We start from the raw sequence: 26,608 nt of genomic DNA on the forward strand, positions 1-26,608 counted from the left end.
ATCTACACTGAGCCAGAACTACAGCAACCAGAGGGCTGGGGTCTAGAGGGCCCACGGGCGTGACCTGAGAGACCAGGCAGAGGGCCTTGGGGGACCTAGGAGCTCACAAAGCGCCTGGAGTAGTCCTGGAGGATCCATTCCACACCCCGCCCCCGTGGATGCCTGAACCTTACGCACAACCTGTGCGTACATACACACCTGTGATTATGTTTAATTAAAAAATGAGAAACAGTAGCACATTAACAACAATAATTTATCTTAGCAATGCCAGCATACACATTTTTCTGGTTCTTTGTTTTTGTGGTGCTGGAAACTGAACCCAGGGCTGTGCACATGCTAGGTAAGTGCTCCACCATCAAGTTATATCCCCAGCCCCCAATTTTTTTTTTCTTTTTTTTTTTTTTGTTATTTTTGGTACCAGGAACACTTAACCACTAAGCCTCATTCCCCAGCCCTTTCTAGTTTTCTGGGTTTTTTGTTTTGTTGAGTTTTGTTTTTTCCGGTTTTTCTTTTGAGACAGGGTCTCACTCAGTTAGCTAGCTAGGGCCTCACTAAGTTTCTGAAGCTGGCTCTGAACTTGCGATCCTCCTGCCTCAGCCTCCTGAAACATGCCCAGCTTTTTCTTTTCTTTGTAAGTTGATAATTTTTGCCTTTTCACCCAAAGGAAGCACTTTATGGCTGTTCTTTGGAATGTCCAAAATTGCTAGCTTCACTACTCCTGAACTTCAGGGCTATCATGAAATAAACTAAGGCTATTTGAACACAAGCCCTGTGATAGGGCAGTAGATCTGATAACCCACCTGGCTAAGCAACTACAGGGCAGGCAGTGCATAGAGCGGGATAAGCAGCACACGGTGACTCACGTCCCAGGCAGGCCAGAGGAAGACAGCGCGAGGTTTCATCACACTACTCAGAAGAGCAAGCAATTTAAAACTTAGGAGTTGTTGACTTCTGGAATTTTCCCTGTAAGATCATTGGGTCACAGTGGACCACGGATAACTGAAACCACAGAAAGCAAAACCTTGGATAAGAGGGGGCTGTTGTACCCAGGAAATAAGGGCAGTCCAAGGAAGGTGGGGGCAATTAGGAAGCCCAGAACAAAGGGACAGCAGGACAGAATGGGCACGTGGTCAGTCTACTGTGTGCGATGAGCGGCGACCACCGCGGAGAGGCTGTGAGTCATCTCCAACTTCCAGAATTTATCTAGCAGCTCAGCGCGATGCTACGTCCCTGTGGTCTCAGTGACTCGAGAGGCTGAGGCAGGGTTGCAAGGTGGAGGCCGGCCTCAGAAAGTCAGCAAGATCCAGTCTCAACATAAAACCAGAACAGACCAAAACAGGCGGGGACGTAGCTCCGGGGTAAAGCACCCCTGGGTTCAACCCCAGCACTGCAAAAAATTAATAAACAAAAAATAGAAATCATCTGGCAGCCAAGGCACAGAAGTCTGAATTACGGGTGTGGAGGGAATATAAATGCCACACACCTTGCCAACGTGGAAAGCACAGGTGCTGGAGAACTCGAGGGATGAGGCAGGGGCAGGCACGAGGACCTCCGCCTCACCTGAGTCACCAGGCACAAGAGAGGCAGCAGCAGGAGCCTGCTACGTAGAGATATGGGCCTGCCCCTGCTTCACTGCAGGGACAGAACTACAGGCAGGCAGGCAGGCAGGCAGGGGCCAGGGGACCCTGGCTTTTCCATATGAGCCTTTCCTACTTGAAATACATGCATGTGTTATTGTTGTTAGAAACCGATTTTTGTAAGGCATTAAAACCAGAATTTAAACATGATAAAAGAAGCAGCTTGGGCTGGGGATATAACTCAGTTGGTAGAGTGCTTGCCTCGCATGCACAAGGCCCTGGGTTCAAATCCCCAGCACCACAGAAAATAAATAAATAAATGACAGCAGAAGCTCCCTACCACCACGTTCACGTCCCTCTCTCATACCCCGTCTGCTTAAGAAGCTCCCTGTCCATACAAAGTCACTGCCAGGGCACAGGTGGACAGCCATGGCCAGAAGCTGGCACGGGAGCCCGGAGCCTGCTAGACAGAAGCCAGCTGGGGTGCTTGCTGCTCCCAGTGCCAGGCCTGTGCAGACACCGGGAGGGGACGGCGGACATGGCGCACAGGACTTGGCCCTTCAAAGATACAGACTTAACAGGAACATGGCAACCCATGAACTCATGGGCTGCAGAAGCAGCATCTTCTCTTACCCACGTGGCCCTGGAAGCCTCCTAACAGGAGCTGACGTGACCCCCAACTCCAGGCAATCACTCCCAGGCTGAAAGGACTCCTGGTGCCCCTGAACTGCAAGCCCCATCCACTGCTGCTGGTGTCCTTCCTGCTAACACACCGCAACTCACCCTGGCCACCTGAGCCCTTGCAGCTCCCAAGGGGGCCAGGCTCCAACCATGTTAGCCCCTGCAGGTGCCATCCACCTGCCCACCACGTCCTTCCCACCTGCCCACCACGTCCTTCCCACCTGCCCACCAGGTCCTTCCCACCTCCTGTCGGCCTCAGCTGAGCACGTCCACTCCAAGGCTGAAGCCCTGCCGCCTGGGAATGCACCCTGCCTTGCTCGGAAGACTCCTGCCCTGCCATGATCATGGATTCCCTGCTTCCTTCTTCCCCACCGACTGCATCTCTGCATCCACACGTCTGCAGTTTCTAAAAAGCAACCACCACGACAATAACAAGGAGTCAACCAAAACTCACTGCACCAGAGATTGTTCCAAGCACTTCACAGGCAATATGAAGTAGGTACTACCATGATACTCATTTTACAGATAAGACAACTGAAGTTCAGTTAAACAGTTGAGCCAATACCACACAGCTGATTATTGACAGAGTCAAGATTCAAACCCAAGCAGTCTGATCCGGACCTGGGAGGTCTGCCACACATGGTTGTGCAGGTTGCACACCGTACAACTCTGAAGCTCCCCACTGGGGTCTACCTTGGCCCTGTCTAATAGAAATATGCTAGCCGCATACATAGCTTAAAAATAAAAAAGTGAAATGATTGTCAATAATATATTTTATTTAACCTAGTATATCCAAATTTTATTTCAACATGTAATCAATGTAAAAATATTAAGATATTCTATGGTCTCTCTCTCTTTCTCTCTTCTTTTTAACTAAGTCTTCAAAATATGGTGTACATTTTACATGCACAACACATTTCAATTCAGCTTTTTCTGCATCAAGGGGCTGGGGCTATAGCTCAGTGGTAGAGCGCTTGCCTAGCGCGTGTGAGGCACTGGGTTCCATCTTCGGCACCACATAAAAATAAATAAATAAAATAAAGGTATTGTGTCCACCTACAATTAAAAAAAAATTTTTTTTTTTTTTAAAGAATCTGCAAGCATCAAGCACCCAAACAGCACTGTTGTAGTTAGAGCTGACTAGTTCCAACCTCTGGGTCTCAGTCCCCCAGGGTACCTGGTGTACCTGTGGTAGGGCCAGAACTCAGGCCTCTAGCCTACAGATTTAGTTCTCTTGCTTTACTCACCGCTTAGGGATTCTTCACCAACTCAGCCAGTGGCTGCCCATTTCCCTACAGATACATGCTACACCTCCCCTGGGAGTGGCAGGAAAGTCATTGGAAGTTCCTAGGCACGGTGGCACATGCCTGTAACCCCAAGGGCTCGGAGGCTGAGGCAGGAGGACTGAACGAACGTTCAAGGCAGCCTCAGCAACATACTGAGGCCCTGAGAAACTTAGCAAGACCCTGTCTCTAAAATTAAAAATATAAAAAGGACTGGGGATGTGGCTCAGTGGTTAAGCACCCCAAATTCAATCTCTGGTACCAAAAAAAGAAGAAGTAGTAGTTAATGAAACCTTCCTGTGCCCTGGACTTTTAAAGAGATTCCATAATGCGCCATTCTGATTCCAGAGGAACATCTGGGAGTGTAAAGGACTCAACAGCTGGAGGACATCCTCACCCTTAAAAAGCACAATTTATCACTCCAGCAATAAAGACCACTCTGTCCATGTAGCAGGAGGAGTGTGCAACTCCCAGACCTGGGTTTCTGGACTGGGGGCAGTGTATGCCCTTGGCCCACGACCTACTAGGGTAAATGGAAAGCGCCTGCTTGCCAGTCCACTCCCTGACACTAAAGGACCAAGGCACCCACCAGCCCAGAGGCACCCCTTCCCCAGGAGCGGTGGGGGGTGAGGGAGGTGTCGTGCACTCACGTTCCAAACTCCGACTCAACCCCAAACAGGCCGAGCTGGGGGCACAGTGCAGAGCCCACTGGAGCAACCATGCTGGAAACTTCTCTATAAAAGGCAAAGAGTTCCAAGCCCCAAATATCAGTCCCACCCTTAGAACCATCCTCGATCCAGCGACATTCCAGAGGAATGAATAAATGTGGATGATCCCTGCCGGATGAGACCCAATATGACCTGTTACAAGGACAAGGAGACACCACCTTCCAGTCCCACCGCCACCCTTCATCTCACCTTGGGACGCTTTCCCTGGCTGCACTAAGCTTCTGAACCTGGGAGCCAGTGGGGGGCCACCCATAAACTTATCCAGTGTCCTGGGCTCTTCTGCAGCGCCACCCCAGTCCAGATACCTGAAACCTAGAGATGGCCCCCAGGGAGGCGAGCACACCAGTGAAGAAGCACGGGCCTGGGTTAGGCTTCCTGGCTTCAAGCACTGGCTCTTCCTTTTGGAAAGTAACTTAGCTTTCTGCCTCCTATTCCCCATCTGTAAAGCAGAGAAATCAGTATCAGCTAGAGAGTCCGAAGGATTAAACACTCAGATTAAATACAGATGCAGTGTGCTAGCACAGTCAGGAAGCAGCTCAGCCCTCGTTTGTGCACTGACATGAGTTTACAGGTGAGGAAGTCAAGGTCCAAGAGGAGGGAAGCCATTGACATCGTTCTGCAGAGTCCCCAGCTCCAATGCTGGCAAGGAATAAAGTGAAGAGACGTGCATAAATGGGCTTTGCAAATTGTGCAGCACCAGATGCCCCTGCTGTTCAGCACAGATTAACCAAGCACGGCGGCGCCTGACACAGACCCCGTGGGCGGATGCTAGGGCTCAGGGGTAGGCTGGATGATAGCAACCCGCACTTGGGAGCCTCTGGCTGACTGGGAGGTGCTCACAGCTCTGAGTCTCACTCAATCCCCGCTGAAGTAGCTAGTAGTTTATAAATAGAGGAACTGAAACACAGAGGCTAAAGAACTCGCCCAAGAAAATCTCAGAGCTTTGCAGCACAGAAGGAGAACTCAAATCCACACGGGAGCTGGAAGCCAGCACTTTACCCATGATGCCTTGCATCCACACCCACTGCCCTTTGCCTGTGGACAGCAAGTAGCTTTGTTCTTTCTGTCACCATCAGAATGATTCAAATTCCCAGGCAGATGCCCAGATTTTAAAAAGTTCAGGCTGTAGGCCTGATGCAATAAAGGAGTGAATAAATCTTGCTGATGGCCAGGCCCCTGTAATCCCTGCAACTTGGGAGGCTGAGGCAGGAGGATTACAAGTTTGAGGCCACATCAGCAACTCAGGTGAGGTCCAAAGCAACTCAAAATAAAAAATAAGAAAAAGGTTGGAGGGTGCAGCTTAGTGCTAGAGCATTTGCACAGCAGGCAAGAGGCCCTGGAGTCACTTCAGCAATGAAAAAGAGAAGACTTATTTGCTGAGGAACCAGGTGCCTCTTCTGGAAGAGGGACTTGCCTGATCCCTCCTCCCCTAATTTGGGCCTCAAGTGTGGAATGTCAGGCCAGCCTACACAGGAACTAAGCAACTATTAAAGTACTCAAGGAGGCCTGGGGAGCGGGGTGGGTCCTCTATTTAGTCCCTTCTATTCAGCTGCAATTAGGTTATCAGTTCCTGAAAGGCTTATCCCAGCTGGGGGTGTCAAGCAAACACAGCTCCCCTGAAGGAGGAGCCCTGCCGGCTTAGTGACTTGCATAAAATGGGAAGCTGAGGAGTAGGAAGGCGGGAGGGCCCACCTGGGAGCCTGGCATCCTGGGCCCACCTGGAGGAGAAAGTCACTGTCTGACCTCCTGGGACTCACTGCCCTCTCCTGGGGGCCAGTTCTGCCTCAGCTCTAGCTCAGGACAGGTGTAAGTGATCCTCAAACACCCACAGGGCGCCAGGCCACAGCAGGGGCGCTTGTCCAGTGTTGTCTCTGGGCTCTGGAAAGAGAGGTGGCTCTCCGTTCTCGGTAGGGCGGTGGGTTCCAGGTGTTCACCAGCATGCCTCACCATGGACCCGTGACAGCCAATTTTCTGTATCAACAGTATGTAACAGACTCACGGTGGAAGCTGCACGAAGCTCACTCTCCAATTCTGCCCCACGGAAGTGTTTGCCGCTACCTTAGAGGTCATACGGCGCTCCGAGCGAATTCCTCAAACTGAGTCCATTTGTAAGGAAAGAAGATTTATTCTCCTCCTGTGTCTGAAAGCTGGAAGTTCAAAATCAGGTGGCTGCTTCTGGTGAAGTCCTTCTTGCTGGTGGGGACTCTGCACAATCCCAAGGGGGCAGAGGGCATCATATGGTGAGAGAAACTGAGCACCTGGCTCAAGTCTCCCTTTTTTCTTTTTGTTTCCCCCTACTGGGGATTGCATCCAAGGGCTTTTTTTATCACTGAGTCACATCCCCAGTCCTCTCCTTTTTTAAATTTTTTTTTATTTTATTTTGAGACAGTGTCTTGCTAAATTGGCAAGGTTGGCCTTGAACTGGTGATCCTCCTGCCTGGGGCTTCCCAGTTGGCTGCTGGAACTACAGGCATGGGCCACCACGCCCAGCTCTTCCCTACTCTTATAAAGCCACAGCCCCACTGGTTGGAGACCCACCCTCCTGCCTCATTTAATGTCATCTTCCAAAGGTCCCACCTCCAAATGCTGCGGTGCATTAGGTTCCCACCCTCCTAACATCTCACGCTGGGGGTTCGATTTCACAATGAGTTTTGGTGGGACATTCAAACAGAGCAGGAGCCATTGACTTCTGTGGGCAGCCACCCACAAAACATGATGTGACAGGCCAAAATTTCCAGGGTGGGTGCACAAGGTTCCCTGCCAGGTACAAGAGGGCTGGTGCCCCCTCCAAGTGAAAAATGGGGTCACGCCCCCACCACCACCAAAGAGCTGCTGAGGGGGCAGACAAGAGGAGGCAGACGCACGCTGAAGGAGCCCAGCACAAGGCAGTGGCCACTGGCGTCAAGAGCAGGAACCTGGGGCTGCATGGCCCAGTGGTCAGAACTGTGCTGGGTCACTTCCCGGTGGATGACCTTGGCAACATTTCCTACCGTGTGTACAGCTCACATCAAAAGCTCAGCAACGACAGCCACGAAAACCAGCTTAGAGGGACTTCATCAAAATGAAGAGCATCTGCGCGTTGGACGGCACTCTTGAGGGAGAGATAGGAGGACCCAAAGAAGGGGGCAAAAAGGGATCCCCAGGGCTGGGGATATAGCTCAGTTGGTTGAGTGCTTGCCCTGCAAGCATAAGGCCCTGGGTTCAAATCCCCAGCACTGCAAAAAAAAAAAAAAAAAAAAAAAAAAAAAAAAATAGGGATCCCCATCCAGAACCTGCCAAGACTCCCACAACTCGATCACAGCAGCAAACACTTGTCCCGGGAAGGTACGCAAGAGGACAAGGGCATCGAAAAGAGGCTCGACGTCACTAGTGGTTAGGAAAGTGGAAATGAAAACCACCATGGGACTCCATGTCAGGACGGCCATGGGGAGGAAGAAGGGAGGGAGGAGCGGGGCAGGGGCCCAAGCTCAGCGTACGGCACCTGCCTAGTGTGTGCAAGGCCCAGCTTCAATCCCCAGCACTGGGGAAAGGAGGCAGAGTGGACTCTGCAATCCCTGTGAGCCACAGTGGGGCCGAGGTGACCTCCGAGGTGACCTGGCAGAATTCCCGAGGTCCAGCAAAGCTGGGTTCACGCAGCAAAGGTGGAGGCAGGTGAACAAAAGCAGCACACGTACCACAAAATCTCGCTCTGCCTTCAAAGAGTAGGACTGTGAGGTGCGCTGCCACACGGACGCACCTTGAAAACGTCACACCAAGTGGACGAGGCCTCCACCAGAGGACACGGCCGCGCAAAGCCACTGGATGAGGTGACCAGAGAGGGCAGAGGTAGCAACAGGGAGGACAGCAGCACCCCGGCAGGGGAGGGAAACGGCGTCAGCTCTTCCTGGGCACAGCTTCCTGTGGGGTGATGGAAAACGGAGGTGGTCGGCGGCGATGCTGTGCGACATGTGACTCACTCCGTGCCACTGAACTGTGCGTTTAGAAATGGTGGAGAGACAGTAAGTTCCATGTTCTAGAAATGTCATCACAGTAAAAATGTCAATATTAAAATCGAGTAAGTCGAAACCTGCAGGGCAGTGAGGAAGTCCAGCATGCATGCAGCAGGAGCTAAATAAATGTCACTAAATTAGGAAGTGCCCAGCATACTGAAGGGACTGCTCAGTCCAGCTCCCTCTGGTTTGGAGAAGAAACAAGACAAGGACACAAGGACCCAGGAAAGGCCGGAGGCCGACACAGACCGTGACACACCTGTGGAACTGAGGGTCCCAGGGGCCCTGAGGCGGCCAGGCTCCCCTCCCCCACTCAGTCCTGAACCCCTTTTCTTGAGAATAGTGGGGAACGAGGTGCCAAGGAGGGCAGGGGCCTCGTCCATGGTACTTCCAGGTCCTCTTCCAGCCATCTGGACGGAGGGAAAGTCTCAAACTTTCTAGGACAGAGGACAGTGGGAACATCATGCCCTGTGTGTGGCTCGCCACCTGGCCATGCAGTCGCAGGGCTGCTGGTGTTGCTCCCGCCTGTTAGGTGACCTGGGGGAGAAGGATCCAGAGAAGAGAAGTACATCAAGACAGGCCAGGGGGAGGCGGTAACCCGCAGCCCAGAGACACCATGGAAAATGATCCCTGACCCCCAAGTCTGCTGCAGACTGAGATGCAACGGTTCTTTTCACTCGCTGGCTTGGCAAAGGAACTTTGGTTGGCAATGGGCATCCAGCAGGCAACGGAGGAGACAAAAGCCTCTCCCACGGGCTTATTTTCTCCTGGGGGACAGATCAGAGGCAACAGGACTGACTGAACAGAGCGGTGGGCAGCCGCCAGGGCTACGCAGGAAACAAAGCCGTGACGAGGATCAAGGGGAGTGGGTCAGGCAGATGAGGGTCAGGTTGGGCCTGGACAGCAGGTGTGGCCGGAGCAGAGTGACCACAGGGCATGGCTGGAGGGCCACACAGCTCATGGTGCAGGTGCGACCCTGTCCTTGAAGAGCCACAGGGTGGTTCTGGGCAGGGTGACTCGATGGGACCTAGATTTTACCAAGATGCTTCTGCTTCTGTGAGAACTTAATGAAGGCTGAGAGTCTGCTGTGATCCCCTGTCACCACTAAGTCCCCAGGAATGTCCAGGCTGACACTGTAGGGAAAGGGGCAGTTGGGTGCATGCCGTGACCTGGTCAGGAACCTGGCTCTGAAGATGCAACTTTCAGTATTTACTCATTTATTTCTGTGTCCCCAGAGCAGGAAGGTCGTCATTATTTCCATGTCACAGGAGGAAGGAGGCACAGGGACCTGAAGGTCCACACTGGAAGGTCCATACTGCTACTTAGTGGCACAGCCCAGGTTCGAACCTCAGGTCTGTCATTAGAGTCTGAGGAGCAGAAGCAGCTGGGGCAGGGAGGGACACTCAGGAAGGCCAAGGACCTCCCCACCTTCGGCCACACTGCCCAAACAGGGCTGGGCACGGCCAGCCGCCGACAGTGCGACCTGGACCAGAGCTGAAATGGGTGCAGTTTCTCCTGCTCAGAAAGCAGAGGCAGAGGTGGGAGGAAGGCTGGAGGAGCAGGACAGAGACCTGAAGACTCCTCTCCCACAGCTTCCGGTCAGTCTGATCCTCACCTCTGCCCCAGTCTTACTGCCACAGATTGGATTTCTATTTGTAAACCAAAAGGGTTTATGGAACAGCAAAATCAAAGACAAAAACTTCCAAGTCCTGTGCTGTAACTCACGGCACCTAGCATAACTACAAATTTCATTTTTTTTCTTCTTTCTCAATCTATCCAGAGATTGTCTCGTTTAGAACTAGAGACTTCAGGTAATATATCAACATTTGCAGCTGAAGTCAAAACTTTCCTGCCTTTTTCGGGGTATGGAAGTAGGTAAGACAGAGAAGCAGAGGAGAAATCAAGGAGACCCTACCTAGGGGAAAGGACCATACTCCTGTGTAACTGAGGCTCCAAACTCAGAATGAACAGATTGGTTCCAAACCCAGTCTTTGCACTCTGACCCGGGTTCAGATCTACCCTTTCAGTGCTGTATGAACTTGGACAGATCAGTTAACCTCTCTGAGCCTCCGTTTGTCCCATCTGTGAAATGGGGTTGCGAGCAGTTCTGCCTACTGCAGTGCTGAGTAGTGACTGAGGCAGGGCAGGTGAAGCCCCTGGCCAGGTGCCCACCACGCAGCTGTGGAGAGCATCCTCATCACGTTGTTCCTGGGAGTCCCCACAATCAACCAGATGTGGCATGAGCATGCATGCAGAGAAGCAGGGCCCCCAGCGCCTCATCTCCCCCTGCATCCTGCCCCACCAGCCTTGCCTAACGACCCTGTCTAAAGACACTTCCTCTAGAAGCAGCCACCAGACCACTGGCCTCAACCATCCTATTCCATGGAATACTGGTTTGGGTCCCCCGCTCCCTAAAGCCTTTCCTTGTCATGAGCTGCTTCGTTCCTGAGCCCTGGCACTGTCCTGTCCACCTCACTGAGGACCACTTTGTCACTCTGCTCTTGTGGCCGTTTGCAGACCAGAGGGAGCTGCAGTAGCAAGGAGGGGCTCAGAGGGGCTCTCAAGTTCAAGGGTGCAGCTGCCAGTCTCGCCCAGGCCTGCTCAGGAGGCACTCAGTAAATGGTGGGTGACTGAATTTAACTTGTTTACGTGGGTTTTTCGCATGCAATGGGTTAATACGTGTTGATCAACTGTACTCCAAAAATCTAAAACCGGAAATGCTCCAAAATCAGACTCTTTGAGCACCAGCCTGACACCACAAGTAAAACAATTCCAAGCGGGGCACGGTGGTGCACCCCTGTGATCCCGGCGGCTTCAGAGCCTGAGTCAGGAGGATCGCGAGTTCAAAGCCAGCCTCAGCAAAAGCGAGGCACTAAGCAACTCAGTGAGACTCTGTCTCTCAATAAAATACAAAATAGGGCTGGGGATGTGGCTCAGGGGTCGAGTGCCCCAAGTTCAATCCCTGGTACCCCACCTCCCCCCACAAAAAAAAATCCCATACCATGAAACTCAATCTGGAATTAACAGTCACAAGGATTAACACAGGAGAAGCTCTTCAATCTTGCAGGTTCTCAGCGATACTCAATACTAAATAACGAGGCGCTGGATGGTACCTGCGTTCACGCGTTACCACCTTCTGCTCTTCCTCTCGCTGTCTTTCCCAAAGCCAGAGACTTCCACTTACGAAATCCACGGTTCCTCTTTGTTGTTCCCCTGACCTCTGGCACACCCCCATATTGAGTGCCAGCCATGGCCTGAGTGGATTCAGACCTCACCCCCAGACTAAGGAAGAGCACAAATGAAATGGGGATAGGGCTCTTTTTGGCAGAGTGGCTGACTGGTTTGTTTCTTAAATTCTGCTGTGATTACTCACTGCAGATGATGAGAAGTCTGAAAATCCTGCCTGTTCCCCTGAGGAAGGCTACCCAGCCTGGAGGGCAAAAGTCCCTGGATTGGCCAGAAACCATGACTGCTTAGTAACACCGACCCACACCTTATGGAGCCCTGTGTTCACCAGTGGGATACGCTTCCTCCCCTCCCTTACTGCACCCCCCAAAAAGTCAACATGGAGAGGAATGGAGAGGGAATGTAAAAGAAGGGACTAGTCTATGATCTAAAAGACGAGGACTTATCCAGACACCTGGAGAAACTGGAGAGCAACACAGAGTGACATTACAGAAAAGAGTTCCAGGAGACACAGGCTAACACCGCGGGGTTCTCGCTCAGGGCCACCGAGGCAGCGCCCACGTGAGGGCTGGGTTGCTGCCAGGAGCCCAGGGCACAGGCAGGAGGGGCGGGCACGTTGGGAGGGAGACTGATACAACCAGGGGTTGCCAACTGCTGGCCCACATCTGGCCCACAAGTGTTTTGTTTGGCATATGAGTGTTCCTTAAAAATCTGACTTGAAAACTCTTGAAATCAGGAAGTTTTATATTTAAAAGGTCCCTTCCCCCAACCTTTTTTTCCCCCTCCATGTTCAGGATCGAACCCAGGGCAGCCTGGACTTCTCTTTTAAAAATGGAGGCTCTGGCAACACTGGGGCTGCTCCTTAGCCTAGGAGGATGTGAAGAGGGAGCGGTAATTAGCAGACAGCTGCTGTCACATATTTCCTGCTGCACTGGATGCTTTGTGCACACCTGGTATATTTGTATGTAATCTGCTCATCCCTCAATAGCTGAGTTTGCAGCCCTGCCAAGAACCCACTGAAGCAACCTGATGTGATGGGTATGAGGTGCGACAACTTAGGCAGGGCACTTGAAGGGACTGCTCTCAGCAGCCACCTGAGGGGAAACGGAGACCTTCCTGAAGGAGGTGAGCCCTCCGTGGAGCCATAAAGCATAAGCCGAATTGACTCCGCTGACCTGGCTGGTGGATTCTTTCATGATGTCCAAAGCGAATCTTAGAAAAGAACTGCAGACAGAAATCCTCTAGAAGAACCACGTCATTCCAAACCTTCCAAATTAATCACACCCACACGGGCTGGCTACCTCCACCTACAGCCTTGCTGCCCACAGGGCCAAACCTCTCCATCCCCAAGGCCAGTGAGCGCTGGAGTCCTATCCCAGCCCCACGCCTCACAATGCCATCGGTGCTCTGTGTAGCCCCTACGCGGCAGGCTCTCGACTGACCATGGGAAGTCACTCGAAGCTTTTAGGTGCCCGCGCTTCAGAATCCAGTCTGCCAGGTGGAAAGCTCACTCCTGTGATTCTCCTTGGGGACAGGAGGATGTTCCTGCCACACAAAGGGGCCAGTGCTCAGAGGAGGGGCTCTGGAGCGGCCAGGGCAGCTCCCACTGCTGGACCGGATGTGCCCTGGGTGCACAGTCATGGACGAGGGCGGCGGGAGCCTCGCGGAGATTACTGGAAACCTTCCTAGGTGGTGACTGCCAGGCCAATGTCTGTACGGCACAATGACTGAGATACTGTCCCCCTTTCCGTCTCCACTCCTATTTTTTTTTAAACCCTTTGCTTTTGCTTTTAAAGGGAGTGAATGTGCAAGAAATGTGTCTCTAATGGAGAAGGCATGTGTGGAATGTCCACAGTCACAACAGGGAGGAGATACTGCCCTGGAACCTCCAGGCACCAGACGAAAACAGGAGGACAGGACACAGGCCAGCCGGGAACTTCGCACAGAGCACAGGCAGAGACAGCCCTCGAACCCGTCCAGCTGGGGACCCTGGGAGGGCAGGCTTCTAGGAAGCCACCCCTCCAGGTGCTGAGGGGAAGGCAGGCCTGCGAGGGTCGGTCCTCGCCAGCTGTGTCCTCGGGCTCTAAACCAGTCTGTCCAGCTCAGACGGTCTGGCCTGCGGCTGGAGGAGTTTATGGACCGGTGACGTCGTCTGATTTGTGGAAAGCGACGTATCATGTGGACAGAGCTGATCTCTTTTCAAAATCTCAGAGTGAGAAGACTGGCTTAGAGAGCCCGGTCCCAGAGCTGCTGGCTGCCCCAGTTCCATGCGTCATGACTTCTGTGGGCTGGTGCTGTGGAACAAACCCAGGCACAATAAATGCCGCAAGGGACCTCTGCCTTCCAAGCCTCTCTCCTGTAAATTCCAGGGGACTTTCCACACAGAGGACCTCTTCCTTTTCCTATTTCCTTTTGAAAATGGAAAAGCCAAGTAACCAACAATAGGGAAACTACTCTCAGCCATAGTAACTCAATTGTGAAGCTCCAGGCTGCTGCGTCACATTGGGAGAGATGGGATCCCACTCCTCTCTCCCCTGCCCTGGCTCAAACCCAGCCATAGCTCCCGATGGACAGGGTAAAGTCCAGGTGTCTGCAAGTTTGGAAGGCCCACCTGGACTCTACCTAACTTTGCCCTCCACCCAAAAATCCTACCCACCTCCAAAATGAACACCGAATTCATCCTCTTCCCTCCACCTCCACTGCAGAGCCAGGTTCCTGCTCTCTCCCCCTGACTGCTGCCAAACCAGGCCAGCCACCATTGGCTGCCCAGTGTACTATCTACCCATCACACTGACCAGTCAAATCAGGCCCACACCCCTGACAGCCCCCAAAGACTGGGAAGAGCCCCAAAGGGCCTCTAGGACCAGGCCCTTGCCCACACTGAACCCTGGGAGTTCTGTCCACTCCTGCCACACCAGCCTCTGGACATGAATACCACCCTCAGGGCCTTCGCACGTGCTGGGTCTCTACCTAGGCTAGTCCTCCTCAAACCGGGTTTGTTGTTGGGGTTGTTTTTTTTTTTTTTTTTTGAGTGGGGGAGGGGGAAACCCAGGGGTGCTCTGCCACTGAGCTACCTCCCCATCCCTTTTTATTTCTTATTTTGACACAAGGGTTCACTAGTTGCAGAGGCTGGCCTCAAACTTGAGACCTTCCTGCCTCAGCCTCTCAAGTAGCTGGGATTATAGGCACGCACCACCTATAACGCACCACGGTTCCCTTTCTACAGATTTTACAAATGTATAAGCGATGTGTATCCATGTCTATATTAGCCTCTTTTTAAAATATTTTTAAAGTTGTTGATGGATCTTTATGTTATTTATTTATATGTGGTGTTGACAATCAACCCCCGTGCAGCACACATGCAGGGCAAGTGCTCTACCACTGAGCCACAGCCCCAGTCCCTACATTAGCCTTTTAAAAAGTCCTTCAGGGATAACAGGGAATGTGCCTGGGCCACAGTTAGAGAGGGGAAATAAGCTCTGGATCACACTGCACAGTAGGTATGACTACAGTTAATAATCGTGTGCCGTATGTTTCAAAAAAGCTAGAAGAAGGATTTTACCACAAAGAAATGATAAATGTTTGAACAGATACACTTACTCTGATTTGAGCATTACATGCATGCATGTGTTAATTAAAACATCACATGGTACCCCATAAATAAATTTTTTCTTTCAATTATGTATATATGTGTTATATATATATATATTATGTATGTATTTTTTCTTTTGTTTTTAAGCATTAAAGGGAAGTTCAAGTACTTTAATGCTTCCCATCAGCCCTGCCCTTCCCCCCCTCCCCTGCTGATGACCTGAACTTGATACAGATCTTTCCCATCCGTTTTCTAAGCATTCACATCCCAGGTATGGTGGTGCTCCACTGTGATCCCAGCTACCTGAGAGGCTGAGGCAGGAGGATTTGGAGTTCAAGGCCAGTCCCAGCAATTTAGCAGAGACCCTCTGCATCTTAATGAGACCCTATCTCAAAAAAATAAAAATAAAAAGTTCAGTGGTAAAGTACCCTGGGTTCAATCCCCAGTACCCCTACCCCACCAAAACAAAACTCCCACCTAGCATGAGCTGGGCCTGCGAGTTTATCTGGGACTGAGGCTGTACATGTGCTTCCGATTTCAATGACAGCTGCCCGGCTGCTCTACGCTGGCTAGCTAGGCTGGAGGATCCTGGCCGCGCAGGTGACCAATGCTTCCTATTTGGGGCACATTTTAAAGTCTGAGACAACCGAAGGCCCTTCAGTTGGATGGACAAACATGGTACAGGCAGACCACAAAATTCCACTCCTGCAAGACAACGTGCCAGGCCCCTGACGGAAGCAACCCCAGGGAAGAATCGCCAATGGATAAGCCAAGGGAGGAGGTGGACGCAGAGTCGGCATGCTGCCTGTGCACGCTGCCCGGCTCCATTTACATCCCACTCCAAAAAGCCATGAAGTGGGAAATAAGTCCCTGGTGGTAAGAAGGTGGGGACCCACAAGCCACCAGACAGGAGGAAATCTGGGGGTGATGGAGGAGTTCTGATCTTCATGGTGGTGATGATGTGATACAGCTCTCTGCTGTTTATCAGAACAGCACTGTACCCAAAAAAGGGTGAGTGTTCGTCTTGGGGCATACCTCAGTAAAGCTACCTCACTAGCGAGACTCGGAACCTTTCCACTGAGTTCCCATTCTGCGCTCCTCTTCTGCAAGCTGCTCTTTCCTATCTTTGGCCCTCTTTGCTAGGAGGCTGGCTGTCACTTTGTCACTGACTTTGGGGAATTCAGGATGTCAGCGCTTTGTAATATGCAAATGGTATATTGTGACTATAAGTCTCATCTTTGGATTTCATGCCATTCTGGTTCTGGCTGGTTAGATGTGCTTCTCTCTTTAATATACAGACGTATTTATCAATCTTGCCCTTCCCGTTGGTGCTGCCCCTGGTTTACCCTCTCCAGGTCTTCACATGTCACTCAGAGGCCAGGACCTCACACAGGATTTTGGTGATAAGGCCCTCTTCCCATGTGAACCATCCCTCGGTCTGTCATCTGCTATTCTCTACAATGAGACTGTTTTTGTGAGGGGATTTGCTCATTTGTCTTCCCCCAAATAAGCCCGCCAATAGCGGCGCCACATCTTCTGCGATCACCACTGAACACCCCAGGCCTAGCACAGCACGTAACGCCCGACAGACGGTCCACAAACCTCTGCTGAATCAAATCATGCAGTGGATGCAAATGTGGCTAGCATGTAGCACACTGTGCATGATAAGGACATATCAGGGGATCACGGACAGCAACCAGCATCACCTCTCGCCAGAAAAAAGCAAATTTGGCTATGCAAATTTCATAACCACAATAGTTACCTAAAAATCTAAAAATATTAAGATGCTATGCTTTGAAAATTCTAGGACTAGAGATTTAGAAAAAAAATAAATAACTGAAAAACAGAAAACTTGTAAACAGTCTATTGGGATCTAGGCATCCAAATCAAAAGAATGATGAAGTACACAAGAAAATCCATTGAACAGAAATACTAGTTACCCAATAAAAATGACATGAATGAAACATTTATAATATTCAAGAATGCACATGACCTAACAGTAAAGGGAAAAGAATCAAGATGCCAACATGCCCATCACGATACGGTTGGAAAAAAAAAAAAAAAATACTAGGCATGGTGGTGCACACCTGTAATCCCAGCTACTTGGGAGGTTGAGGCAGGAGGATCACAAGCTTGAGGTCAGCCTCAGTAACTTAGCCAGACGCTGTCTCAAAACAAGATTTTAAAAGGCTGGGATGTAGCTCAGTGGTAAAGCACCCCTGGGTTCAATCCCCAATACTTGCCCTACCTTCAAAAACAAAAACCTAGGCATCCAACTCAGAGAATTACACGTTAGACACGTACTTACCACGGATCCAGAAACCCACTCCAGAAATAACATTATTTAATAGATCTTTCCTTCAAATTTTTAAGATTCAGATTTCTTTCATTTGAGGAAACATCATTTAAATTTCCTTAGTCGTATACCAATGTCGGTGTATCCCAGTATTATATGCAATTATAATGCACCAATTTAAAAAGAAAAATACATATATGTTCATATGCATATAAATAAATCTGTGTGTTCATTTATTTCCCTAGTTCCAGTTGTGTCCATCAAGGGCAAGCAATCCCCGATTCAGGTTATCTTCCTGAAATCCACCTTCCCCGGGTCTGAGACATCTTTCTACACCCTCCTGACTGGACCCAGTCGTAAGCCTGGTTACTGAGGCTCCAAGGACAGCCTAGCCTCGCCCACCCTGCCTGCTCTCCAGGACAGCAGTTGCACTGTCACCAACGCTCTGCTGAGACAAGAGGTCAGTCATCCACCCTGCCCTGGGTGGACCCAGCTGGCCATGGTCCCACTCCAACCCACCTTCCCCATTTCCAGCAGGCATCAGCCATCTGCCCTCTTCCGTCTTGGAAGCTTCCTGAAGACAGGGACGGGGTCTTCCTGCAGAATCGCCTTCGCCTGTGCTCACTCGTGCAACTCACCAAGCGCCTACCAGGCCCCAGGGAAGGTAGCAGTGCCAACCAATGGCAATAACATCCAAGCACATGATGTGGGTGACACTGAGATTTTCTACTATCCATAATAAATAGGGTTAACGGCAGGAGGAGTTAAATTTCATCATATATTGCATTTAACCCAATTTATGCAAAAACTAGCATTTTGATAGACAGCCAACATTTTAAAGGATTAATGACGATACTAATAATAAAAAGAATTAATGAGATATTTCACTATTCTTTTCATTTTTGTACTAAGTCTTCAAAATCAGATGTATATTTCACACATACAGCACATCTCAAGTCCCTTTCAAGGATTCCATGGCCACACAAGGCTAGTGGCTACCATACTGGACAGCTACACTTTAGGTGCTAAGGATACTATAGTGAACAGCCCAGAAGCCCACGGCTGTGGCCGCATCTCCTGCCATCCACCTGGACAAGCACCTGCAGCACACCAGGGCTCTGGCTTCAAACCCTGATTCAGTTTTAGAAACCAGATTTTGAAAGCTAGATCACATTTCTGCTTAAACCTGTCCGGTGGATCCCACTTACCACAGTGAAAGGTGAAAGTTCGACAGACTTTCTCTGAGGTTCCTCTCAGCATGCAGTGCTCCCTCTCACCATCCACCTGGCTCTCCCCACACCCCTCTCAATCTTTCTGCTGCTCCTCCACCTCCCAGGCCCACTCCTACCCTGGCCTCTGTCCTGGAGCCCAAAACACCCAACGGCAGACTGTCTCCCTCAGGACTGCACCAGCGTCAGCTTCTCAATGGCACCTACCCTGACTAGCCAACCTAAGCTGCACCCCAGGCCAGCCCTCCGATGTCACCTGGCTCTGCTGGTTCCCATAGAGCTCATGGTCCTCCACTACCCCATGGATGTCTTCTTCATTTATTATGTCTACTATTCCTCGCCCACCTGACCCAGCTATGATGTAAGTTCTACTGACACTGAAGTCCATCCTTTGCATCCACAGCACCTACAATGATGCACAGATATAGGGTCTCTCCCAGAAGGGAAGAGCTCTGGAGAAATGTAAAACTTGAGAAGGGAAAAGGAAGAAAAGGGAGGTTGTCATTTCATGAGGCAGCCAGCAAAGCAAAATAATAACAATGATGAACATAGCAACTACCACTTACACAGTAACCATGGTAACCACCACATGCCATCCTCTGTGCCAGGCACCTGATATCTAGTAGCGCAGCAGGGTCAGGCCCAGCTTGCCTTGGCACTGGTCTCATACTGCCCACACTAAGTCCATCTGTCCTTGACTCTCGAAGACCACACTGTCCCCACTGTGTGGCCTCGATTAGAGTGGAAGCTACAAGAGGGCAGGGATTTGGGTCTCTGTTCCTGCAACCATCTCCAACAGCCAGAACAGGGCCTCACAGAAGGCAAGTGCTCAGTAAATCAATGAGTCAGTGGATTCATTATAAATGGAGCAGCACATGTCTGCGCTAATTCACCAGGAAAACAGGAGCCCTAAAGAATAATAATCAATAGCAATTGCTTTTATGCCTTACTCAGGGGCTTGCTGCCTCTGTGCTCAGTGCTGGACACCATCTCTGCAAGAGTGAAACTACCATCCTCCCTGTTCAGCAGCTGAGCAAAAGGAGGCACAGGGAGCTTGGGCAACAAGCAAGGGCGGCCAGATGTGCCCTCTGATTCCTGTCCTTCCTGAGACCCACTCCTGCAGTTGACTGGCCACCTTCTTCTCTTCCTAGCTTCTATCAGCCAGGGCTTCTTTCTGATGCTTGCAAAAATTCTGGGGAAGTCACTGCCATCTCATGACCTATGTGACCAGAACGTTACCTTTGTACATTAAAACGTGTTCAGAAACCACTGCTTTATGCAGCCACAGGAAGTAATGAAACTCAGTAATTGTGGCAGTAATAATATTTGCTCAATTTTACTGAGTGCTGGGTACGTCCCAGGCCCTCTGCCTTCTGCTCGCCACCAATTTCCTCCTCAGAGCAGCCTATGAGCTTGCTACTTTATCGGCCCCATTTTATAGCCAGGAGACCAAGGTGAAATTGACTCCTAAGTAACCTGGATCTACACTCAGTCCCTCGGCTCAGATGTCCCCAGTGCTGTCTGGCTGTCCTCTTTCTTTAATGTCCTTTCCCTGCAAGCAAGTCCCTGCTTCCCACCATGTCAGCTGTTTCACACCTGAAAAGACAATGACAGTGGACACACCAGCTGTTTGTTTCCTTGAACACCAAACAGATCTTCACAGCTACCTGATTCAAACACCAGAGCTGTGGAGGCACCAGGTGCCCCGGTCCTCAAGCTCATGGTCAATGACAAAAAAAAGAGGTAAACAAAAATCAACACCTCAGCCCCTACCTCATTCTCCAAAAACAGAGGAAAAAAGGACAACTCAGAATTCTATAATTAAAAAATAAGCCAGGTGCCATGGCTCATGCCTGTAGTCCCAGCAGCTCAGGCAGGGATAGTGAGTACAAAGCCAGCCTCAGAAACTTAGTGAGACCCTTAGCGATTCAGTGGAAACCTGTCTCTAAATAAGATATAAAAAAGGGCTGGGGATATGGCTCAGTGACTAAACACCTCTGGGTTCAATTCCCGGTACCAAAAAAAAAAAAAAAAAAAAGAAAAAAAGATGAATGATATCATGGCCTATGGGTGTGGCTCGGGGGTAGAGCATTTGCCCAGCATGCAATACCCTGGGTTTGATTCCCAGAGCACGTGTACATTCATGCACACACACACAAAAGAATGAGACCATTTTGACATCATATATTTAAGTCTTGCTTTATTTTTTATTTTTGAGACAGGATATCACTATGTTCTCCGGTTGATCTTGAACTCCTGGGTTCAAAAGCTCCCACCTCAGTTTCAGGAGTAGCTGGAACTAAAGGAGGGCACCGCCACTCCCTGCTATTGCTTTTGTTTTTAATGACAGGGCTTGGGGAGGGCCACCAATCTTTGTATTGCTTAGGATCTCTACAAGACCCAAACACCCCCAGTTTACAGGTGGACGCTCAGAACAGTTTTGGAGTTGGGGCAGTGATCATGGCAAAACAGCTCTATCGCCCATCTGCTGGGAAAGTTGATAGTCATTAATTCTGGAGATAATCCTAGAAGGGTTTTTGGTCATGAAGTCAAGCAGGATATCTGGATGTAGCCTTTTGCAAATGATCACAGATTTTGCACTAAAACTGAGGTTTCTGACCTCTACCCACACAAGGCTCCTACCCAGACCCCCACAGGGTCCCCCTTCTAGACCACAACACAGGACTCTCACAGCACTATAGCTCACCCAAGGCCTCTTGCCCCGTCTCATCTTGGCCTGCTCCACAAAAGGACAACAAGAATGAATGAGCAAATGGTATCATCTCTCAAGGGGCTAAGGCTTCCACTTATGCCCAATTCAGGTGGAGAGGTTCTGACACCCTGATCAAGGCCAATTAGCATCCTCTGTTCTTAAATTCACCATCCTCTGACTTCTGAGAATAAGCCTGGGAGTCACATGGCCCTGGTCCAAATCCCATCAGCTCTGTAGCTGCCTGACCCGTGTGGCCTGGGGCGACACTTTTGACCTTGGATCTGTGCAAAATAATAATAATCCTATCTTACAGGATTACTGGGAGACTAAATGAGAATATTTGTAAAGCATTTAGAACCAAGTCTGGCCTACAAAAAGAACTCCGTCACTGCTGGACATTTTATTATAAGCACCTTGTGAGGTTGTAGGGAAAGCAACTGTGAAGAGTGGGCTTTGCATGATAAACCATTCCAGTCACCACCTGTGCCACTATTACTGTTATCATTAATATTATTACTCTTTCTAGTTATTTCGATTATTTGGTGCCAGAAGAACAAAAGAAACAGAAGAGGCTCCAACCAAAGAGCTCATTTTGGCAGTGTTCGTAAGGCCTGGAATTTCTGAGATTTTTCTAGGGAATAGGTAGCTGTGACTGTCAACAGAACTCTTCAGTAGTTAATCTTAGTTCAGATTGATGCTCAGCTCTCTCTTTGGATCAGAGTCCCACGACAGACATTGGGGAAGGTCTGGCCTTTTAATGAGATCACAAACTGGCATCAGGCACAGGACATGCAGAATATCATGTGTACAACCATCAAGATCGGAATTACAAAAACAAAAAGCCAGAGCATTCTGAAGGGCCACAGAGCATTTAAAGCACAGTAAAGGACAGCTATTATCAGACCCTCACCACCTCCGAAGAACACAGACCAGCAACTAGTACAGGTCCTCAGCTTCCCCCAGTAAACCATCACCATCTGCCCTTGGTCTGAGCAAACTCAGGGCCACTGACACAGAGGAAGAAAGGAGGGTGTCTGTGTTCGGCTGAGCTGTCCAAGGGCAGTGTCCTTCTTGGGCAGGCAGAAGGCCTGGGCATGGTAAATACACACTCCCGACCTCAGCTAGTGTGCCTGCCTACCTGTCTGATATGAGGGTGAAGAAAAAACTAAACTCAAGAACCAAGGAATGATTTAACGCCGATGGTGATGATTCACCAGGCTTTTAGACCAGCAGGCACCCAAACCAGATACTTGAGAGCTCCCTCCTTCCAGCTCTGCAGAGCTCCAGCTTTGGAAACGGGGTGGCGGGTGCGGGGAAGATCAATGAAAAAGAGACTGATTACTTCTACTTTTCAAGAGAATCCAGCTTAGGCGCAATTCTGCACTCAAGGTAATTAAAGCAACAAGAAATCACTCTTAACCAAGCGCGCGCACGCGTGCACACACACACACACACACACACACACACATACACACACACACACACACAAATAAAAACAAAAAACAATGCAATCACATAATAAGTCACTCCAGCACCACAGCCCACAATGGTCCCACCCAGTCTTTCCGTCACCAGACCCATAAGTGGAATTCTCTGGGTCCTCATTGCCAGCGCCTCAGACCATGAGGCACATCCTCACCTCCAAGATGTAACTCATTTCAAATAGTGGAGAGCAGGCCACGAGGTGTTCCCTAGTAATGGATTCTGATGGTCCTTCTCCAGCTTTCATGAAGGTGTTTCTCCTGATAAATCTTTTGGTAAGTCCCACTCAGGGTTCCAAGGATCGAAGCAACTCCTCCTTGGCTGGTTAGAGCTTTAGAAAGACTAGCTGTGACCACAGGACTGTGGCAACTGAACAAGCCTGGACTTGTCACTGCCCATATGCAAAAGAGGCCTGCAACATCCTATACCATGGTTCAGCAGATACAGTCCCTGCAGTCCTCAGGGCCCCCACCCACCCACCACACAAACAAGCTTCTCCAAGGTCGGTCCCAGTGTGTGAAAAGGGGGCTTGGAAAATATAAGCACAGAAAGGAAAGACAAAACCCACCATCCTGACCCTACCCCTCACAAGTGTTTTCTTTTCTTTAATCTTCTAGAATGTCCTGAAGTCAGAACTCAAGACAACAGAATATTCCATGCTTGCAAACTATCAGGGAAATGCATGATGTATCCACACACCAGGCACATGCAGCTTCGTGGCTCAGCTTCCTGAAAGTCTACAGCAAACCACAAAACACTAGCACAAATAAGAGCACATTAGCCAAACCTAATCAAATCAGCAACCCATCCATAAAGAATCACCACGAGGAACCCAGCAAACCCAGGAAGGCCAGTGCAAAAGCAGAGAAAGTTTCAAAACAGTTAAGAGTTTTGGGAAATCACCCTCACTCAGCCCTGAGGGGTTGTCTGGGAGTGGAGGGAGGACCGGTCAAAGGATGGAGGGAGCATCATACAGTTCACAGACCTCTAGTTTCACAAATGGGGCCTCCAAACCACATCAGCGGCCCCAAATCTGTGCTACCGGACAGGGGTCTATTTTTAGAGATTAGGTAATACGCCTTTGATCAAGTGCATAAATCCAGAATTACCTCTAGGCACCGGCCATTCGGTGTCACCCCTCCCTTCCCCTCCCCCACGCCCAAACTCGCTGCCAATCTTGGGTCCCGGGATGAGGAAAATGCACGGTTAACACACGCTCACGGGAATCCGAAAGCCCCTTTCCTTCATTAGACTACTCACTGCGCATCCCTACCCGCAATGCCACGCAAGGCTCGAGTTTCCAGAAACGGAGAGGGCAAAATTGGAACTTACTGGAGGGTGGATCCAGCCGTGTCCCACGGGTCACCGGAGCGGCCAACATCCTTCCTCGTGGAAATCCTCTGGGGGGCTCCGGTAGGTGCGGGGACCCATCCTTGCTCGCGGATCCTCGCTGCTCCTCCTCTGCCCGGTCGCCCCTAGCCCTCCCGGCCCGCGGGCCCATGTGCTCGGCGGCCGCACGCGCTCTGCCCGGCGGAGCGCGGGGCTGGCGGGTGGCCCGTGACGTCACAGAGGCTCGAGCTCCCGGCCGCGGGGGAGGGGAAGAGCGCGCCTCCCGGTCTGCCGCGTGCGGCCCGCGTCCCCGTGTGCCGGGCGATCCCCGGGCCCCGACCGCGGCCCCCCGCGCCCCTCTGTCCGCTGCCGGGGCAGAGCCGGGCACCGCGCCAGGGAGGGCCGCGCGGAGGCGGGGCGGGCCTGGACACCGCGATTGCAGCGGGCCCAGATGGAGCGGGGGAGAGAGCTCGGGTCTCTGCTGGGGGTCCGGCGAGCTGGCGCGATCTCGCCACCCCGCAGCCCGCAGCCCGCCCGCACGCGGCGGTGATGACAGCCGCCCTAAGAGTTGGGCTTCCCGCAGTTGCTCTGCGCCTGCCTCCCACCGCCCCCTCCCCCAGCGTGCTGGGGGCAAGGAGTCTGCCCACTTTGCAGACGGGGAAGTCGAGTTCAGTGAATTACAGTGGCCAAGATGCTCTGTGATGCGGGCAGTTCCCACAGAAGACCCCCGTTCAGCCCTATCCCCCGTGGTCTGAGTGCTTCTTTAGGTACCACCCAGCATCTGTGGGTCTGATGACAGGGACACACACGTCTTCCCGCCCCCTCGTACATCTCCCACTGTCTCGGGGGTCCGAGTTGCAATCCGTGCTAAAGTTCAGCTGCCTGCGTAGCTCCCCCTCCACCCGGGCAGACCCACATAAGGTATTAAACTAGCTCCTTGAATGCCCCATAATCCCTCCAAAGGAAGGGCACTGGCCACCCGCGTGGGCTGCGGGTGTCTTGTCGTCTCTGCAAAAGCGCTGGGCTAGACAGATGCAGGAAGCTGCCTCCCTTCAGTTCAACATTTACTGCGCACTGACGCGGAGCCGGGCCGCCTGCTAAGATGCGCGGAGGTGTGAAAGATGAGACCGACATAGACCCTAAATGGAAGCCACGGTGCGGTGTAGGTTGGACATACATAGGTGCTTTCAGGATTACGAAAAAGAAGGTGGCTCCTCTCTTCTCCGCCCAGTAAACTACATCCACTGTCATTTTAAGCCCCCCACCGGGTCTTTGTCTCCTCCCTCCATGTCGGATTCAGTTTCTCCTCTTCCCACAGCATCTTCGCGATACGAAGACTTCTCTCTTGAAAGAGAAAAGCAGTCTTCATCGGAGAGTCCCGTGCGGCCTGTTTCTCACATTGATTTATAATCACGGAGCACCTGCTTTGTTTCCTTGCAAGGGACTGGACAGGTCTCCCTATTACGGTTGGCGTCTACCTTCCAAAATAGGGAGAGAAGATGATCACAAACCTCTGGGTGCTGCAGGAACTGAGAACTGAGTTCTTTCACAGCTTAAACTTGTTCCAGGAACCAAGAGCCCTGACCTTAGGGAGCTACCCTCCTGCTGAAGGACCTATGGGCCACGACAGGCCCAACTTCCAATGGCAGTCTCAAATCGGTTTCCCCCGTAGGTGTCTGCAGAAGCTACCCACCCTGTCCTTCTGGATCATTGCACAGAAAAGTCCTGTGGACTGAAAAATACACGTTGGCCCAGACTCTTTCAACTTTGACCTTGATTCTGCTTGCTCCCCCTGGGTCTCTAACTGTTAACGCTAATCTAATATTCCTTTTTTTTTTTTTTTAAGATTTTTTAACATTTTTCCAGTAAAAATTTACAGAAGAAAATATTTTAATATTCCCACTTCCAGAACAAATATTTTGGTATTTCTGCTTCCAATTATTTAAGTCATCTTTCTTCTTGCCAAAGTGATACAATACATGTGCATTGTAAAAAAAAAAAAAAAAGGAGGGGCATTAAACAATGGGAGAAATGCAGAAAAAATAAATTTTACTCGTCAGAAATAACTCATGAATATTAATAAATCTTCCTCGGCAGAGGTAAATATAGACATTGATATATGAATGAATTCAGGGTTGACAGATTAATAGATCAATAGAAAAAATAAATATATTTTACAATGTAATAAATTTATTTTACAATGTCAATACCCTATAGTTGCTATTTTTAATTTAAGGTCTTTAGTTTTTTGTGTGTTTTCTTTTCTTTTCTGGTGCTGGGGATCTCCCCCAGGGTGGGAGTGGGGTGCCACCCATGCTAGTTAAGCACTCTACCACTTAATTTTTCTTAATAGAATAAAAGTAGACTAAAGTGAAGCTAAAGAATTGTTCAATTTAGACATATCTTTACCAGATATGTTTCCTAAATAATTCTACAAAGGTTCAGAAAAGTGAAAATGTAAAAGCAAGAGAAGACTGCAGGAAGGTTTTCTTAGTTCTTCATTTCAGAGAGCAGGCAACATTA

The 26,608-nt window shown here is 50.4% G+C and overlaps 1 long non-coding RNA gene across 2 annotated transcripts in view; it reads right to left on the reverse strand.

The window, feature by feature from the left end:
- The window catches only part of LOC124973028 (uncharacterized), a 148,435-nt gene extending 124,069 nt beyond the window's left edge, over positions 1-24,366 (reverse strand). The window contains exon 1 of one of the 2 annotated variants that reach the window (XR_007106618.1): positions 24,089-24,366. This is a non-coding gene — a long non-coding RNA (uncharacterized LOC124973028). The remainder of the gene's footprint in view (positions 1-24,088) is intronic. The other variant, XR_007106610.1, reaches the window with a different exon arrangement.
- Positions 24,367-26,608: the final 2,242 nt, after the last annotated feature.

This window comes from Sciurus carolinensis, chromosome 1, assembly GCF_902686445.1.
Source record: "Sciurus carolinensis chromosome 1, mSciCar1.2, whole genome shotgun sequence".
In the NCBI taxonomy this organism is placed as follows: Eukaryota; Metazoa; Chordata; class Mammalia; order Rodentia; family Sciuridae; genus Sciurus; species Sciurus carolinensis.